The 16,377-nt window shown below is 31.0% G+C and overlaps 1 protein-coding gene and 1 non-coding gene across 4 annotated transcripts in view; both read right to left on the bottom strand.

Annotated features, from left to right (window-relative positions):
• The window catches only part of LOC143226646 (actinia tenebrosa protease inhibitors-like), a 128,158-nt gene that overhangs the window by 14,686 nt on the left and 97,095 nt on the right, over window positions 1-16,377 (bottom strand). The window lies entirely within an intron of this gene.
• Window positions 11,736-11,809, bottom strand: TRNAT-AGU (transfer RNA threonine (anticodon AGU)). Its single transcript has one exon. It is a non-coding gene; the product is annotated as a tRNA-Thr (tRNA).

Here is a 16,377-nt window from a genome sequence, read left to right as displayed (position 1 = left end):
GTAAAATAAATTTCTTACACTGGTGGCTTTTTGGATCGTAATAATATCTTGGTATAATAGCTTCACAAGGTTCTGTAACAGGTGGAGACTGGCAGTCTTTATCCAGACCTGTGAAAGTATAATATGATCATTCCCTCTTGAAGTAAGTACGTTTAATATAGTATATCTTAGGATACTAAACACTCTGCATAATAACTGTTTAATACACTATATTTTTACAGCAAGAGTTTTAAACACCACTTAACGTTCACAGGTATGAGTTTAGACAATTATTTTCACAAATAGTTCTATTATATCAGACATTTTGTGCCACATAGCTTGACACTAAAATTCTAAAGTTCTATTAAAAACCCTAGCAATTAATTTGAAGTAATAAAAATGAAATAAATAATTATCACCATGTGATATATTTTTCATGATCGTTACAAACAACTCCTACCTGTTGTTTATGACAAGTTACACAGTGAACAACTATTGTTATCTCTATATCCATATTTCTCTTCACTTTCGAAAACTGACTAACATAGACTAAGTCATAACTAACCATGAACACTTTTGTATAAAACTTCTGTCACCAAGTGACATTGACAAGTAATCTAACCTTCACGTGATTTTCTGGAATTATGAAGCTCGGGAAAACTATTATCTTTAACTTTCGTGCCAATGTCCTAAACCGGTTTTATTAACCTTAATACAAGAAAACACACACCTTATGAATAAATTAACAAGAAAAAAAAATAAAATAGCGTAAATAACAACAAGGATTTTTCTCATGTTAGTTGCAGACACCTCTTGTAGAACTCGCAACAAAAATACAACCAAATCTGTGACTACTGAAAAGTAAGAAAACAACCAATACTTTTTTATATAATAATCTTTCTCGTTTCTTACTAAAAATATAAGTTTGTATCGTGAGTCTAAAGTTGAACAAGATCTCAAATCTCTCAAGAGATGACGGAGCTATGAGTTACACGTCTAAACTTTAAAAGCTCAGAGTATTTCTTTAAATTCTCATGCCCAGAATAAAAAATTAGTGCTTCGAACTAATGGACGTTAACTTGGTTTCTTGATGACGGCCAAACATTGTTTTAACATACATTAATGAAGCCATGATGATTATTAAAAAAAACTATTATATTTGTTTAATCTGTAAGTTATAGTTTACTTCAAAACCACTTTAGTGAATAATAATTTATTTTTTTCAAAATGTACTTTCAGATTTAGCTTTAAAATTTGTTGACAGCTAATTTATTTATTTATAAAATTCTAGTAAAACAGGTTTCGTAAAGCATTGTACAAGTACCATATGCACCCTGGAGTGTCAAGTGCTCTTTGATCTCTTTCGTTACTTATATGGTCATGCAGTGTTGGTCAGAGTGAGCTGACATTCTCCGACCCTTTGTCCATGTACTGGTATACATTTACAGACATTCTCTTGCTCTACTAGTGGGAAGTATGTGGGCTTTCTCTTTCCTTTCTTATATATTTGTATATATTTCTCCTTATTTATTTATTGTTTCAAAATATATCTTAATTGGAGAGAGGTGATTAAGGCTATCTTCATCATGTATGTTATTGTACTGTGTCTGTCTGGTATGGTTGGTATGTTTGTGTATAAATTTAGATGATGTGGTTCTGGGAACTCTGTATACTGTTGTGAGGAATGTGTTTTGTATTGTCTGCAGCTTGGTTTTGATTATTTTAGTACTTACAGTTATCCAAGCTGAAACTGTATAGTTTATTACTGGTCTAATGCATGTTTTGTAAATTGTTAATATATTGTCTATTGATGCTCCACTGTTCTTACCAGTTAGACTCCTAGCATAGTTGGTTCTTCGCCAGATTTTACTTTTAATTTCACCTTAGACGGCTAACCACACCTCCAATGAGGGGCACCAGCTTCTCCATACATGATGAAGAGCAGACGCTAACCACCTTCCATGAGGACTCCAGCTTCTCCACATGATGAAGAGTACAAGGCTCTCCATACATGATGAAGAGTACAGGGCTAACCACCCCTCCTTGACGGACACCAGCTTCTCCATGCATAATGAAGAGTAGACGGCTAACCACCCTCATGAGGGACTGTTCCACATGATGAAGAGTAGACAGCTAACCACCCCTCCCTTGAGGGACACCAGCTTCTCCTTACATAATGAAGAGTACAGGGCTAACCAACCATCCTTGAGGGACACCAGCTTCTCCATACATGATGAAGAGTAGACGGCTAACCACCCCTCCTTGAGGGACACCAGCTTCTCCATACATGATGAAGAGTACAGGCTAACCACCCCTCCATGAGGACACCAGCTTCTCCATACATGATGAAGAGGTTAGGCTAACCACCCCTCTTGAGGGACAACCCCTCCTGAGGGGACACCAGCTTCTCCATACATGATGAAGAGTACAGGGCTAACCACCCCTCCAATGAGGGACACACCAGCTTCCTCCATACATGATGAAGTAGTATACAGGGCTAACCACCCCTCTTGAGGGACAACAGCTTCTCCATACATGATGAAGAGTACAAGGCCTAACTCACCCTCCTTGAGGGACACCAGCTTCTCCATACATGATGAAGAATACAGGGCTAACCACCCCTTCATGAGGGACACCAGCTTCTGTATAAAAGTATTCAAGAATTTCTCTCTTCATTTTACTGTGATTTCTAGAAAGTTGGACAGCTAGTAAAATAACTCCACGCGGTAGTCACAGTTCATTCATTCGGAACCGTAGACCGCTGTTCCATACAGTGTCAAATACTTTTTTAATGTCAATAAAGAAGGCAACAGTACATTGTTTATTGTTAAAGCTGACTAATATTTGTTACAGTTAGTCTAACTAAGTAGTTTGTTGTTTGTTTAAATTTTCTGAATCCATTTTGTTCTTTTGGTAATTTTGATGTTATCTCAAAGAATGTGGAGAGTCTATTACTTATTATTATCTTAAGAATTCTGACTACACAGCTGGTCAGGCTGATTGGTCAGTAGCTATTAGTTTTATTGACTGCTTTTTCTACCTTATAAAACTTTAATATATTCGCATGCCCAAAAAAAACTGGTATGTATCCAGAGGATAGAGATAAGTTGAAAAGTGCTTTCAGGTGGTCAAACTATTTCGGAGTGCCTTTTCTAGGAAGAAGGCTTGTATTTCATCTTCACCTGGAGATTTGTTTTTATTGCTTCATGAAGTTCACGTGTAGATATTTCTTCTGTTTGATCGTGCTTTCCTAGTTTGTTATGTTTCTTGGGAAAACTGGTTCAAATTGTTCTTTATTGTTTAGTCTATAGTTTGTGACTTTGTTATAAATATAAGTATTTATACTTGGATCAGTATGTATTTTAAAAGTATTACGTATTTGGTGTTTGAAAGCTTCGGTTTTTCTTTATATTTGTATACTAATGTATTATTGTATTCAAGAGTAGGATATTTCTTTGTGGCTGGATTGTCGTTGGTCAGTCGTCTAAGGTGTGTCCAGAATTTTTTCGAGTCAGTTTTATTGTTTAATTTTGAGCAACACTTATCACATTTATGATTTTTTTTCGTAACTTTATTTGTGCTCTTATGTGATTCCTTTATGTTGTTAATTTGTGTTTTGGTTTCTCTGTCTTTTGTTATTATCATATATCAACTTAAGAGACTTCTTCCATTATTGTTTGTACAGTTGCATCCAAAGTTACATTGTTACTGTTGTGATCTCCAATGACTATAGAGTTATGGTTGTGGGAAAATTGAGTAATGTTATGTCTAGTTACTTAAGTGGTGAACAGTATATTCCTGATATTGTTACTTTTGTTGTTTTTATTTACAGAATATCCATAGTAACATGTTCGTTATTACTGCTCATACTGTGACTGATAGATCTGTTTTATACAGCATCATTATACCTCTGTTTTCATCGTTTCTGTTTATTCTGTCTTTCCTTATTGTTGTGTAATATGGTATTTTAAATCTATTTTTGTTATATATTAAAGTTTTGCTTACTATTATAATATGAGGGTTAGTCTCTTGTGTAAGGTCTCATATTTCATGGAACCTATTGCACACCTTGGATGTTGATATACACTACTGTGAACTTTATGTTGTCAGTAGGTATCCTGTAAGTGTTGTTGTTATGTGTGGTATATGAGATATAATCTGTTTTTACAGGATGTCGGCTATCCTATCAATACAGTTGATTGTTTGGTTTGGTTTTGTGTATTCTGTCATAAATTCTGAGATTATGTTTTTGATTATGTTAGTCAACAGGCTTGTTTTGTCAAGTGTGTTAGCGTTTGTTTCTGGGAGTGTGGTATTGTTTTCTTGTGATTTTGGGTTTGTATTGAAGTTTTGTTTTCTTGTGATTTTTGTGTTTATATTGAGGTGTTGTTTTCTTGTGATTTTTGTATTTGTATTGAAGTTTTGTTTTCTTGTGATTTTTGTGTTTATATTGAAGTTTTGTTTTCTTTTGATTTTGTGTTTGTATTGAAGTTTTGTTTTCTTGTGATTTTTTGTGTTTATATTGAGGTGTTGTTTTCTTGTGATTTTTGTGTTTGTATTGAAGTTTGTTTTCTTGTGATTTTTTTGTGTTTATATTGAGGTGTTGTTTTCTTGTAATTTTTGTGTTTATATTGAGGTGTTGTTTTCTTGTGATTTTTTGTATTTGTATTGAAGTTTTGTTTTCTTGTGATTTTTTGTGTTTATATTGAAGTTTTGTTTTCTTGTGATTTTTTGTGTTTGTATTGAAGTTTTGTTTTCTTGTGATTTTGTGTGATTGTATTGAGGGGGTTTGTTTTCTTGTGATTTTGTGTGTTTGTATTGAGGTGTTGTTTTTTGATTTTGTGTGTTTATATTGAGGTGTTGTTTTCTTGTGATTTTTTGTGTTTATATTGAGGTGTTGTTTTCTTGTGATTTTTGTATTTGTATTGAAGTTTGTTTTCTTGTGATTTTGTGTTTATATTGAAGTTTGTTTTTCTTGTGATTTTTGTGTTTGTATTGAAGTTTTGTTTTCTTTTGATTTTTGTGTTTTGTATTGAAGTTTTTTTCTTGTGATCTTTGTGTTTATATTGAGATGTTTTTTCCTGTGATGTTTGTGTTTATATTGAAGTTTTGTTTTCTTGTGATTTTGTTATTTGTATTGAAGTTTTGTTTTCTTGTGATTTTGTGTTTGTATTGAGGTTTGTTTTCTTGTGATTTTTGTGTTTGTATTGAGGTGTTGTTTTTTGTGATTTTGTGTTTATATTGAGGTGTTGTTTTCTTGTGATTTTTATGTTTATATTGAGGTGTTGTTTTCTTGTGATTTTTGTGTTTATATTGAGGTTGTTTTCTTGTGATTTTTTGTTTTGTATTGAAGTTTTGTTTTCTTGTGATTTTTTGTGTTTATATTGAAGTTTGTTTTCTTGTGATTTTTTGTTTTCTTGTGATTTTTTGTGTTTGTATTGAGGTTGTTGTTTTTTGTGATTTTTATATTTGTATTGAAGTTTTGTTTTCTTGTGATTTTTGTGTTTATATTGAAGTTTTGTTTTCTTGTGATTTTTGTGTTTGTATTGAAGTTTTGTTTTCTTGTGATTTTTGTGTTTGTATTGAAGTTTTTTTCTTGTGATTTTGTGTTTATATTGAAGTTTGTTTTCTTGTGATTTTTGTGTTTGTATTGAAGTTTTTTTCTTGTGATTTTTGTGTTTATATTGAGATGTTTTTTTCTTGTGATTTTTGTGTTTATATTGAGGTGTTGTTTTCTTGTGATTTTTGTGTTTGTATTGAAGTTTTGTTTTCTTGTGATTTTTGTGTTTGTATTGAGGGTTTGTTTTCTTGTGATTTTTGTGTTTGTATTGAGGTGTTGTTTTCTTGTGATTTTTGTGTTTATATTGAGGTGTTGTTTTCTTGTGATTTTTGTGTTTATATTGAGGTGTTGTTTTCTTGTGATTTTTGTGTTTATATTGAGGTGTTGTTTTCTTGTGATTTTGTATTTGTATTGAGTTTGTTTTTTCTTGTGATTTTTGTGTTTTATATTGAAGTTTGTTTTCTTGTGATTTTTTGTTTTGTATTGAAGTTTTGTTTTCTTGTGATTTTTGTGTTTGTATTGAGGTGTTGTTTTCTTGTGATTTTGTGTTTTATATTGAGGTGTTGTTTTCTTGTGATTTTTGTGTTTATATTGAGTGTTGTTTTCTTGTGATTTTTTGTATTTGTATGAAGTTTGTTTTCTTGTGATTTTTGTGTTTATATTGATGTTTTGTTTTCTTGTGATTTTGTGTTTATATTGATGTTTTGTTTTCTTGTGATTTTTGTGTTTTGTATTGAAGTTTTGTTTTCTTGTGATTTTTGTGTTTGTATTGAGGTGTTGTTTTCTTGTGATTTTTTGTGTTTGTATTGAGGTTTGTTTTCTTGTGATTTTGTGTTTGTATTGAGGGTTTGTTTTCTTGTGATTTTGTGTTTGTGTATTGAGGTGTTGTTTTCTTGTGATTTTGTGTTTGTATTGAAGTTTGTTTTCTTGTGATTTTTGTGTTTATATTGAGATGTTGTTTTCTTGTGATTTTGTGTTTGTATTGAGGTTTTGTTTTCTTGTGATTTTTGTGTTTTGTATTGAGGTGTTGTTTTCTTGTGATTTTTGTGTTTGTATTGAAGTTTGTTTTTCTTGTGATTTTTGTGTTTGTATTGAGGTTTTGTTTTCTTGTGATTTTTGTGTGTTTGTATTGAGGGTTTGTTTTCTTGTGATTTTTTGTGTTTGTATTGAGGTGTTGTTTTCTTGTGATTTTTGTGTTTGTATTGAAGTTTGTTTTCTTGTGATTTTTGTGTTTATATTGAGGTGTTGTTTTCTTGTGATTTTTGTGTTTATATTGAGGTGTTGTTTTCTTGTGATTTTTGTATTTGTATTGAAGTTTGTTTTCTTGTGATTTTGTGTTTTCATATTGAGTTTTGTTTTCTTGTGATTTTTGTGTTTGTATTGAGTTTTGTTTTCTTGTGATTTTTGTGTTTGTATTGAGGGGTTTTGTTTTCTTGTGATTTTTGTGTTTGTATTGAGGTTTGTTTTCTTGTGATTTTGTGTTTATATTGAGGTGTTGTTTTCTTGTGATTTTGTGTTTTATATTGAGGTGTTGTTTTCTTGTGATTTTTTGTATTTGTATTGAAGTTTTGTTTTCTTGTGATTTTTGTGTTTATATTGAAGTTTTGTTTTCTTGTGATTTTTTTGTGTTTGTATTGAAGTTTGTTTTCTTTTGATTTTTTTGTTGTGTTTGTATTGAAGTTTTTTTCTTGTGATTTTTGTGTTTATATTGAGATGTTTTTTCTTGTGATTTTGTGTGTTTATATTGAAGTTTGTTTTCTTGTGATTTTGTGTTTGTATTGAGTTTTGTTTTCTTGTGATTTTTGTGTTTGTATTGAGGGTTTGTTTTCTTGTGATTTTTGTGTTTGTATTGAGGTGTTGTTTTTTTGTTATTTTTGTGTTTATATTGAGGTGTTGTTTTCTTGTGATTTTTTTGTTTATATTGAGGTGTTGTTTTCTTGTGATTTTTGTGTTTATATTGAGGTGTTGTTTTCTTGTGATTTTTGTATTTGTATTGAAGTTTTGTTTTCTTGTGATTTTTGTGTTTATATTGAAGTTTTGTTTTCTTGTGATTTTTGTGTTTGTATTGAGGGTTTGTTTTCTTGTGATTTTTGTGTTTGTATTGAGGTGTTGTTTTTTGTGATTTTTGTGTTTATATTGAAGTTTTGTTTTCTTGTGATTTTGTGTTTATATTGAGGTGTTGTTTTCTTGTGATTTTTGTGTTTGTATTGAAGTTTGTTTTCTTGTGATTTTGTGTTTATATTGAAGTTTTGTTTTCTTGTGATTTTTGTGTTTGTATTGAAGTTTTGTTTTGATTGAGTGTGTTTGTATTGAAGTTTGTTTTCTTGTGATTTTTTTGTGTTTATATTGAGGTGTTTTTTTCTTGTGATTTTTTGTGTTTATATTGAAGTTTTGTTTTCTTGATTTTTTGTGTTTGTATTGAAGTTTTGTTTTTTCTTGTGATTTTTTGTGTTTGTATTGAAGTTTGTTTTTCTTGTGATTTTTTGTGTTTGTATTGAGGTGTTGTTTTTTTGTGATTTTTTGTGTTTATATTGAGGTGTTGTTTTCTTGTGATTTTTGTGTTTATATTGAGGTGTTGTTTTCTTGTGATTTTTTGTTTTATATTGAGGTGTTGTTTCTTGTGATTTTTTTGTTTTGTATTGAAGTTTTGTTTTCTTGTGATTTTTGTGTTTTATATTGAAGTTTTGTTTTCTTGTGATTTTTGTTGTTTGTATTGAAGTTTGTGTTTTCTTGTGATTTTTGTGTTTGTATTGAGGTGTTGTTTTCTTGTGATTTTGTGTTTATATTGAGGTGTTGTTTTCTTGTGATTTTGTGTTTATATTGAGGTGTTGTTTTCTTGTGATTTTTTGTATTTGTATTGAAGTTTGTTTTCTTGTGATTTTGTGTTTATATTGATGTTTTTGTTTTCTTGTGATTTTTGTGTTTATATTGATGTTTTGTTTTCTTGTGATTTTGTGTTTGTATTGAAGTTTTGTTTTCTTGTGATTTTGTGTTTGTATTGAGGTGTTGTTTTCTTGTGATTTTGTGTTTGTATTGAAGTTTTGTTTTCTTGTGATTTTTGTGTGTTTATATTGAAGTTTTGTTTTCTTGTGATTTTTGTGTTTATATTGAGGGGTTTTTCTTGTGATTTTTTTGTGTTTGTATTGAGGTGTTGTTTTCTTGTGATTTTTGTGTTTGTATTGAAGTTTTGTTTTCTTGTGATTTTTTGTGTTTATATTGAGGTGTTGTTTTCTTGTGATTTTGTGTTTGTATTGAGGGTTTGTTTTCTTGTGATTTTTGTGTGTTTGTATTGAGGTGTTGTTTTCTTGTGATTTTTGTGTTTGTATTGAAGTTTTGTTTTCTTGTGATTTTTGTGTGTTTATGTGAGGTTTGTTTTCTTGTGATTTTTTGTGTTTGTATTGAAGTTTGTTTCCTTGTTTTCTTGTGAGGCCTTTTTGTGTTTGTATTGAGTTTGTTTTCTTGTGATTTTTGTGTTTATATTGAGGTGTTGTTTTCTTGTGATTTTTTGTTTTTGTATTGAAGTTTTGTTTTCTTGTGATTTTTGTGTTTATATTGAGGTGTTGTTTTCTTGTGATTTTGTATTTGTATTGAAGTTTGTTTTCTTGTGATTTTTTGTGTTTATATTGATGTTTTGTTTTCTTGTGATTTTTGTGTTTTTGTATTGAAGTTTTGTTTTCTTGTGATTGTTTATATTGAAGTTTTTTTCTTGTGATTTTTTGTGTTTATATTGAAGTTTGTTTTCTTGTGATTTTTGTGTTTGTATTGAGGTTTTGTTTTCTTGTGATTTTGTGTTTTATTGAGGGGTTTGTTTTCTTGTGATTTTGTGTGTTTGTATTGAGGTGTTGTTTTCTTGTGATTTTTTGTGTTTGTATTGAAGTTTGTTTTCTTGTGATTTTGTGATTTTGTGTTTGTATTGAAGTTTTGTTTTCTTGTGATTTTTGTGTTTTTATTGATGTTTGTTTTCTTGTGATTTTGTGTTTTGAAGTTTTTTTTCTTTTTTTGATTTTTTGTTTATATTGAGTTTATTGTTTTCTTGTGATTTTTGTGTTTGTATTGAAGTTTTGTTTTCTTGTGATTTTTGTGTTTGTATTGAGGTTTGTTTTCTTGTGATTTTTGTGTTTATATTGAGGTGTTGTGATTTCTTGTGATTTTTGTGTTTATATTGAGGTGTTGTTTTCTTGTGATTTTTGTGTTTATATTGAGGTGTTGTTTTCTTGTGATTTTTGTGTTTGTATTGAAGTTTTTTTCTTGTGATTTCTTGTGTAACATTACTTTGTTCCTGCTGTTTTTGTCTTTCGTTTCTTTTTTTAACATTTGTGCATAAGTTATTTTATATGGTAACACTGATACGAACTAATATCTATCCACCTTGGAAGAACAAAACTTGTATAATAACATGAAAAGAAAACAAAGACCACAGGTGTCGCTAGTTGCCAGACACAGAGATATTCGGCGATTTAATAAAATATCGATTATGATTTTTCTGGAGAGCTATTAAGGATTTGGGGCACTGGTAACTAGAATCGGGGCACGGGCATCACGTGCCAGTGTCTAACAAGATATTAGCTTATTGATATATTTCAAATTATTCTTAAAACCACAGAAAACACCAGAATGGTGTGGTTTGTTTTGAACAAGTGTGTTAAGGTGTTCCACTCGTAATCTGAGGGCCGCAGGTTCGAATCCTGGTCGCATCAATCATGTTCGCCCTTTCAGCCGTGGGGACGTTGATAAAAGAGTAGCCCAAGAGTTGTCGGTTGACTAGCTGCCTTCCCTCTAGTTTTACATCTTACACTGCTGAATAGTGACAGCTAGCGCAGATAGCCCTCGTGTAGCTTTGCGCGAAATTCAAAAATAAAGTTTTTGTGGTGAATTTTGTTTTTCCTTTTGGATGTAACAGTTGTAAAACCTTCTTGTACATTTGTGTCTGTCTCACTGTCTGTGTAGTTTACAATAGTATTGTTCTGAATGTTTACAGTTGTCCAAAGTGTTTCTGTTGTTAGTTGTGAGAGAAGCTCCCTCTACCACAGTATTAGATGTTTCTGCTACTTCTTTCTCGTTTTTTGCATTTTCAGACGAATTAGTAAGTTTTATTATTTTTCTTTGGGCTTTTCGTCTTTTTCTAACATTATTTTATTTTGCTTTATCTACTGTGTTTAGTTCTTTCGTTGTTACAGTATATAGAGCGAGCAGGGTGGAGTTTGTATCTCTGTTAAATATTTGGCCAACAACAAAACTAGACTTGTGCTTTTTCGTCTTATTTCGGAGGCTTGAACAACTTCGAGAATTTTCTCGCGTGGCATCACGTATTTTTTTCCGCTCTATTATTTGAGAATTCTTTAGGTAGCTATCGGTGTAGTTTTGTTTGTTTTTGAATTTCGCGCAAAACTGGTTTTGGAACAATTATTACAAGTTTCGTACATGTTGTGTGTGGTCTTCACCAGACAGCGTGACATTCCATAAAGCCTGATGGTATCGGGTAGGCACTCAACTTATTACGGCAGGTAATTTGTTGTTAAAATGTGGCATTACTTTGATAAACCATAAGAAACATACTTTTAAAAAAATTTTATCTATAAGACTTGAATGAGGTAATGAAATAAAATCGACCACAAAAATTTATACATTTTTAAAAATAAATAGTCAAGACGTTTTTACATTGTTGTAAGTTTTCTTTACATGAAAAATATCGTCATTTGTTTTTGTCTTTAGCCAAACTTGTTTCTTTTTCTATAAGTATGTTTTTTATATTTTCAGTTTTTGAAAAATGTTTGTTTCTTGTGTTCAACTGAAAAATGTGGTTCACATTGTTTTATTGAAATAGAACCGTTTCTTTTTAATAAGACGTACATTTTATGAACATAGTGCCGAATTCTTTGGAACAGACTCTGCACGGCCAGGTGGTTTAGACTTTCGACTCGTAATCTGAGGGTCGCGAGTTCGAATCCCTGTCGCATCAAATATGCTCGCTCTTTCAGCCATAGGAGCGTTATAATGTTACGCCCAATCCCACTATTCGTTGTTTAAAGAACACCTAAAGAGTTTGCGCTGGGTAGTGATGACAAATTGCCTTCCCTCTAATGTTACGGTGTTAAATTAACGGACGGCGAGCCCAGATAGTCCTCGAGTACTTTCGCGCGAAATTCAAAAACAAACAATCTTTGAAACAATAAAGTAAATTTGATAAACTTTTTATAGGCACCGGCGAGAATCGAACTCGCGATCTCCTGTTTACTAGACAGGTGCTTTAACCAACTAAGCCACGACGCCATTAAGTGATGAACATTTTCTGAGTACTTTACTCCTGAAGCTGGTGTCCCTCAGGGAGGGGTGGTTAGCGCTATACTCTTCATCATGTATGTAAACAATATGCCACTGAGGGATCCAAATCATGGATTCTCTTCACAGTTCGCAGATGATGTGGCAGTCTGGAAAAGTGCCGCAACACCCACAATACCAGCCACTAATATATAACAACAACTAAATAGAATAAGTTAATACTGTCAAAAATATAGAATAAAAATAAACAGAGCAAAAACACAACTCGTATTGTTTAGGAAATTTACAAAACACAAAAAAACAACAGCCACAATTATATATGAATGGCACTCTACTCCAGATTGCCCCATCGGCAAAATTTTTAGGTTTAAGCTATTATTCTAAACTAACTTGGATCAATCATGTGAACGAAATTAAAAATAAAGTCTGGCGAAGAACTAACTATGCTAGGAGTCCAACTGGTAAAAACAGTGGAGCATCTACAGATAACGTTACTAAAAATCAATAAAACATATATTAGACCTGTAATAGATTATGCAGCTCCAGCATGGATAACTGTAAGTGATAAAATAATTAAAACTAAACTACAAACAATCCAAAACACACTCCTCATAACTGCATACAGAGTTCCAAGAACTATACCACCTGCCAACCATACCAGATAGACTTCTACATATTACAATAATGTACTTTAATAAGAATTGGATGGAAAACGAATTACTATGCAAACTAGACAGGTACCTCATACATGATGAAGCTAGTCCTAAATATCTCTCCCCAGTTAACTTATATTTTAAATATAAAAATAAATAAAATGAAAAAATATAAACTTCAAATAATAATAATAATAAATATATAGTTTATTTATATATGTATTAAAAAATGCCACCAACAAACTTGACATTCTGCTGACAGAATAAAATAACCACTGCATACGAACCACAATACATGGACATTGCCCTGAAAAGGATCAAATAATATTCAGTTCCACAGTTATAAATACCAATCCGTCAAGAACATAAGTACGGGGAGGAGGAAGAGGTCACAGAGAACCTGACCATCCAGGGTATGAACTTTTCTTACCCAAACACCGACGGCATTCTTCTTTGGAACAATGTGTAATTTTTCATCTTGAAAACTAATTGTTATAATTACCAAATTACCTTCTCAGTTTAATATTAAAGTTTCCTGACGTATCTAAGTTCTCAATTTGAAACAAGAAACTTTCAAGGTCTCTTTGACCAAAACCTGGAGAGACATTGTTTCTATCCCGTTGTAAAGTGAATAAACGAGCCTGTGTGAATTATCACAGAAAAAATAATATAATTATTTAAATATCTGGATTCAACCGTGATTACCAACAGTGTAACGAACATATGTATATATGTTTGACACGTTTTAATAATATATTTTACAACAAGTGGAGTGTATGCTGATTATTTATGGTTGAAATTTATCACCAACAAGTCACAGACACTTACAGCAAAGAATCCAGTCCACACATAAAACCTGACATATTTTTCCATATTTCTTATATATAGTTTAAAAGTTGAAGCTTACATTCAGTTAATATCTATAATTAGGGTATTCTAAAGATGTTATTTTCCTTGGTAGTTTTGTGATATGAAACATTTCCACCTCAAATATCTTGATATAAAGACTCGAAAACACTATAGAAAACTTCGACAATGGATTTATATAAAAATAGTAACATTATAACAGAACAACATTTTTGATATATCCGTTACTCTAGAACTGACGGAGACAAAATATGTATCAAGTTACTACGGGAACATGTATATTAAACTTCTCTACAAGTGACATTGTCCAGTTGTTCAACCTTCATGTGACATTCCAGCCTTCAGTGACCTCTAAAAATCTAGAACTTTCATTTATATGATGATGGACTGAATTGTTTTGATTTCAATTTAAAAAAGAATTGTAGTTCCTTAACATAAATTACATGTGAGTATAGTTCAACTGAAGTTATTAATAAAGTAAAATAAACTTACGTTACAGAGCTACAGTTGTTAATAAAGTTAATTCTCAGGCCTCAATATACAACTTACGTGAAATTTATCAGTAAAGAACAATCAAATACCAGCTGTTAATTGGACGTTCATTCATTCTCCCAATAAAACAAACGTTCACCTGACTTAACATACTTAACTAACTACAGAAGAAAGTTACTTTTACCTGAATTTTATAATTAAATAAAATAAACAAATTAGTGTTAACGAAAAACCTGAAAGTACATTTTGACAAAACAGTTTACATTATATCTCATTAAAGTGTTTCTTTGTAGAAAATGTAAAACTTATAAAAATAAACAAATGTTATAACATTTTAATCTCCACGGTGTAATAACACGATTGTAAACAATCTAAGTTAACTTCCAGTAGTTCAAAACACTGAAAGTTCAACCTCGACATGACTGTTTATGGATTGACTCTGAGAATTTGAAGTACAGACGTACTGTAGTACAGCTCACAGTTTCACAACTCCGGAAAGTCACGTGAACGCTAGATTATTTGTCAATGTCACTTGGTGAGAAGTTTTATATAGAAGCGTCCGTGGTTAGTTGTGACTTAGTCTTTGTTGATCAGTTTTCGACTAACGAACACAAATATGTGTAAAGAGATAACATTAGTTGTTCTACTGGGGATATCACTGTGTAACTTGTCAGTAACAACAGGTAGGAGTTGTTTCTAAAGATATGGAAAAATATATCACATAGTGTTAATTATGCTATTTTATTTTTATTAGAACCTTAGAATTTCAGTGTCAAGCTATGTGACAATTATAATTGAAAATAGGAACATTGTGACGAATTTATTTACTCGGTTAAAAGTAATGAAAACCAATACGAAAAGGACAGGATCGTTTGATCACCTGCTGAATAACAGCATCGTATTGTTAACACCAGTTAGTTCATTACTGTTATAGACTAGTTTAACAAGTCGTACATGTTTGTCCGACCACCTTCTCTGTTACTAATCAGACATTTACTTAACAAATGTTCCAAGAATGTAGACAATAACATTAACATGGAACATTATGAAAACATGTTGTCCAGTAGTTATACATTAATATTATTAATACCAGTAAATGTATAGTCGTGTCACAAAGTATAACATTATAGTTAATACCAAAGGAGTAAGATGTTATTAATAGCACAATGTTGTTAGCACCACATAGTGCATTGTTATTAAACCCAAACTTGTTTATTTACAGTGAAACAAAGTAACGGTTATTTATGTTATAGTTTAGAGTCCATATGAATTTGTTTGTGTCAGTGGCTTGTATTATTGAATTAATTTACAGATATATAAACTGTATGGTATATAAAACCTAGAGATGAGTTTTTTATATAAATACAGAGTTCTGTGTGAAGATGTTGAGACAAAAAACGATCCTTGTCGTTCTTTGTTGTTTATAACAATAATTGTTCCATACCATTACACAATGTAAACATCAACACTATGGTAACACCTCACTGATCCTGTTAACAACTGAATGAGTTAGGGTTAGAATACATATCATTCATTATAATTCACATATACTTGTATCAAGGGTATGTGGTAAGTGTTCTGATTGAATGAACATACTGATCAAATTTAAGGTTTGAAATAACTGTAATAAAAGTTACTCATATAATGTCCTAACTGTGTAGAAAGAAGATATAAAAGAGTTAGCATATATCACTGATATATCCTTGAAAAAAATTATTATAATAGTAATCCACAAATAAACCTTGACAAAAACAGTCTTTAAAACTATATGTTAAGTATTGTTTTGATAGAACGGCCTTACAAACGTAGATAGTTGTCAGTAGAACAGATGATTCGTCACAAAAGTTTCACGTGATGCTGGTTAGACTCTCGGACACATTGCTGAACACTTGTAATGTACTCCAAACATTGTCACGTACACCCTAGATTGTGATATCGAGATAAGACATTTGAAAATAGAAACGGAAGAGGCAAAACCCAACATTGGTTGGGTCCTTGAACAAATCTTTATTCTGTTTTAAATTTCATCAGCCATCGTCAAATATTTATAATTTAAACATAGGTTTGTTGAGTTTAAATTACCATTTATTATTAAACGTATAGAGTTCTGCTAGCTATTTTCAAAACAACATAATACACCTACAGATAGTCTTTTAAACAATAAATATACAGTTGAAACTTGCCTATTGTTGTCATCTGTATTGCTATATTTAATCTCATTAATAAATAATGACAAAATTTTGGTTGTGAGTTCACGAGAACTTGTTTTAAAATAACAGCTTTTAACAATAAAGTTTAAAACTAAATATATTTGCTTCCTTCTGGTATCATCAGTAACAGAGCTGAAGTGTATTACAGTTTTATACACTTTCAGTGGGACAGTAAAACATGTTAACATGTGATAAGACAGTAAAATATTAATTTGTTCATTCACTGTTCAGGTAAGGCAGGTTTATACAACTGATTTTAATTCACTGTTCTATATATGTACCAATATTATCCATACAATTGTTTTTATTTATTATATTAAACCCTGTCATTCTATGT

Source organism: Tachypleus tridentatus, chromosome 9 (genome assembly GCF_004210375.1).
Source record: "Tachypleus tridentatus isolate NWPU-2018 chromosome 9, ASM421037v1, whole genome shotgun sequence".
Classification (NCBI taxonomy): domain Eukaryota; kingdom Metazoa; phylum Arthropoda; class Merostomata; order Xiphosura; family Limulidae; genus Tachypleus; species Tachypleus tridentatus.
Note: the sequence above shows the minus strand (reverse complement) of the source record. Positions and strands in the feature narration are given on the sequence as shown.